The sequence below is a fragment of the Pygoscelis adeliae genome, unplaced genomic scaffold, assembly GCF_000699105.1.
Source record: "Pygoscelis adeliae isolate BGI_AS28 unplaced genomic scaffold, ASM69910v1 Scaffold166, whole genome shotgun sequence".
Classification (NCBI taxonomy): Eukaryota; Metazoa; Chordata; class Aves; order Sphenisciformes; family Spheniscidae; genus Pygoscelis; species Pygoscelis adeliae.
Genome location: NW_008825156.1, coordinates 6,104,705 through 6,107,721, shown reverse-complemented (window position 1 = coordinate 6,107,721; position 3,017 = coordinate 6,104,705). Strand labels below are relative to the sequence as shown.

The 3,017-nt window shown below is 38.5% G+C and overlaps 1 protein-coding gene across 1 annotated transcript in view; it reads left to right on the top strand.

Annotated features, from left to right (window-relative positions):
- Window positions 1-3,017, top strand: part of DENND5A (DENN/MADD domain containing 5A) — a 52,089-nt gene that overhangs the window by 5,590 nt on the left and 43,482 nt on the right. The window lies entirely within an intron of this gene.

The following is a 3,017-nucleotide window of genomic DNA, read 5'->3' as shown; positions in this document are numbered from 1 at the left end:
CAGTATTGCTCTCCCTAGATTATTCTGCAGGAGCTGGTTTGCCTTCCTGCAATTTATGTTGTTCTTGTATCTGTGAAATAGACTTATCCCTTATCTCTGTAGAGCACCTAGAGCTCTTCTGAAAAGTGTGCACTGAGTTAAGACAGCTGTGAAATCTGCTTGGAGATTTTCTAAACAGCTAAAAACAATAAAAGGAGAAATATAATGCACCACTGCCACAAACTGTGATCTTGAACAGTTTTTATTTTCTGGGTGTTTGCTGTCTGCTGCCATTTTTAAGTACAGATAAAGTGGAGTTTTGTTGGGGTTTTTTCCTTTGCTTTGCTTTTGAATCACTTCTCCCCATCCTTCACTTGCTTAAAATTAATGTTCACTCTGGAGACTTAAAGTATTAGTCTTATTTCTTTGCAGTATTAGTCCTGTGTTGCCCAACTCTAATCTCTTATGTAGGACACTTTCTTCTTATGCCTCCAGTGATTTAGGAAACTTGCTGCTTGGTGCAGGCATCTTTAATCAGCCTGTCAGACACAGAAGTGAACATGAATAGGAAGTACTTTGACCCACTGCTTCTACTAACCACAGTTCTCTCTTACTGCAGTTACAGTTTTTTTGAAGTAAAAGGCCCAATTAAAGAAATATATGTTTTCTCTAAGGAGTCTAACATACTGAATACCTGTGCTCAGAAAAATTTGTTGAAAAATGTTTCTTTTACACCTTGCCTTCTGCTATGAATAGGCATGCCTAAAAGGAACTCTCCAGGCAATGCTTTATTCCAGTGGCTCAACTGCATTGCATGCTACCTGTCCATAGGCACTGCATATATAATTTTTTCCCCTTCTGCTCCCCTTCAGTTTAAAGAGAAGCTTAATCCTGGCAAGTAGCCCATCTTTCTGGTTTACCCATATACTTTCTGAAGATCTCCAGCTCCACTGTAGGGGCAACTCTCTGCCTTAAAGTAGCAATATGGGAGTTGCACATGGAATGGAAATTACTTGACAAATACAACAACATTTCATTGTGATCCATGAAGTAGGAAGATTAGAAGGAAAAAACTATTCCAGAATGTGATCATGTAATGGTTTTAAATTTGGCCGAGTCAAAGAATTTCTGTAGGCACTTGGTAGACTTCTCTCTGGTAGAATGTGAGAATGGAGATGTGAAATCATGTTTCTTACAGCTGCCACCTTTTTTCCATCCTGCTCCTCTCTTTCCAGACCCAAGACCCCGTGCTTCTTTTTCTTGGATTTACTTGCTTTTTACAGAACAACAAAAATGTCTAGATATACTAGACATAGAAAAATACTAGTGCAAATAACTTCTCATATGTGCTTTAAGGGATGATGTATTTTACCTACAGTAATTGGTTAGAAGAAGAAGAATCAGCCTTTTTCTGTGTTCTTAAGTTGCCATGTTAAAAAGTAGCAGATATTCTTTTCCTTGCACAGTGGTCAGTTAAGTACTTTCCAAAATAATAGCACACTAGTGGTATGTCATTTTTTCCCTACTAGTGCTCTTGTACAATAGAAGGCCAAAAGACTGTGTCATTTGCGCCAAAGTAAGCATATTCTGGTTTCAAAAACAAGAGCAAGACCACTACTGAAGTCCTTCTTGCCTCTTTTAAATTTTTTGTTGTTATTTTTAAATCTTATGTAATGCTTTGGTACTAGAAGTGTGCTGCTTGCTTCTTTTTTAAAACCAAAAAAACTCCATACGCTTTCAGGATAACATTTAAATTATTTTGGTTTCTGTTTGCAGGCTTCTTGCCTTTGTCCTTGCCTTTTGCCAACAGCTTCTGACATGCATAAATGTACACAGCCTGCAGAATGTGGTCATTGTTACTTGCAGGCTGTGACTGTGCAGCCAAACAGTTGGGAATGGCTTAAGCCATGTGGATATCCAGGATCAGAGAGCTGCATTTGCAGATAACTCAGTTGCAGGAGGTAGCTGCTGAGTGGATAGAAATTCTGAATTATTAATGTTACTTTTGTAATTAATTTGAAAGGCTAATACTAAAGTTAGCTTAATGACAGAGAGAGAAGTTGTATTTAAATTAGCCAGCAGGATTAGACAGGGGGGTTTTGTGTAGTAGGAAAACACTGTTTCTATTCCGAGACTTGTTCTTTCAAATAAACAGCCTGAATACGAACCAGCTGGAATGTTTCTATATCTATGGCTACATTTAAAGTTCCTTTTAAAGCTGAAGAAAATAGGGTATGGAATGGATTATTCTTCTTCCCAAAGCTTATAATTAATTCATCACTTCTTTGCAGTCAGGCTGTGATTAAAGCTGCAAACCAGTAAGTAATTGTGTAGGCAGAAACTGGTGTCCAGGCAGAATAGGGGAGTACTGCTGGTGATGTTCATTGATTGTTCCCTAATGTGTTTCAGTCCAAGTAAGCTTTTGGCAAAAACTTTAAACTGTTTAAGCTATTCTCGCTTGTTTTGATTGAAGGCTCATTCAGTCACAGTAGATCTACTGTGAGGCAGTGACAAGTAGCTCTGTGCAGTAACCTTTTCCACCAGAAGAGCTTGATCTGGAAAGAAAAATCGAAAGCCTAGATGGCAGAATTATGACTGATGTTAGCAAAACTTGTGCTGAGTTCCTCTTGGGTTGTGGGACTGTTTGGAGACCCCAAGCTCTGCAACTTTGACTTCAAACAAAATTAATCATGAATGCCAGGAACTGAATTTCTTGGGTCTCTGTTTTCCGCTATCTGAAGTCTGAGTGGAGGATGGCTAAAGAATAGAATTAAAGCCAGAACCTTAGAAAGTGCACAGTTAAGCTTTAAATTTTCTCCAGAGTGTTTGTTTAGAACAAATGTTCTTTTTGCAGTTTTCATTTGCATTCTGCAACAGCTTGCAGCAGCTTCAGAAACCTCAACACCCGAACCTGTGCATTCAAGTGTCTATTCCAATTTCATAGTGTCTGTAGTTTTATGAACATTTTAGGAGAAGACATGCATACCCCACACCCCAACACACATATGAAGGATACTGATTTTTTTTCCCTTCCTCCT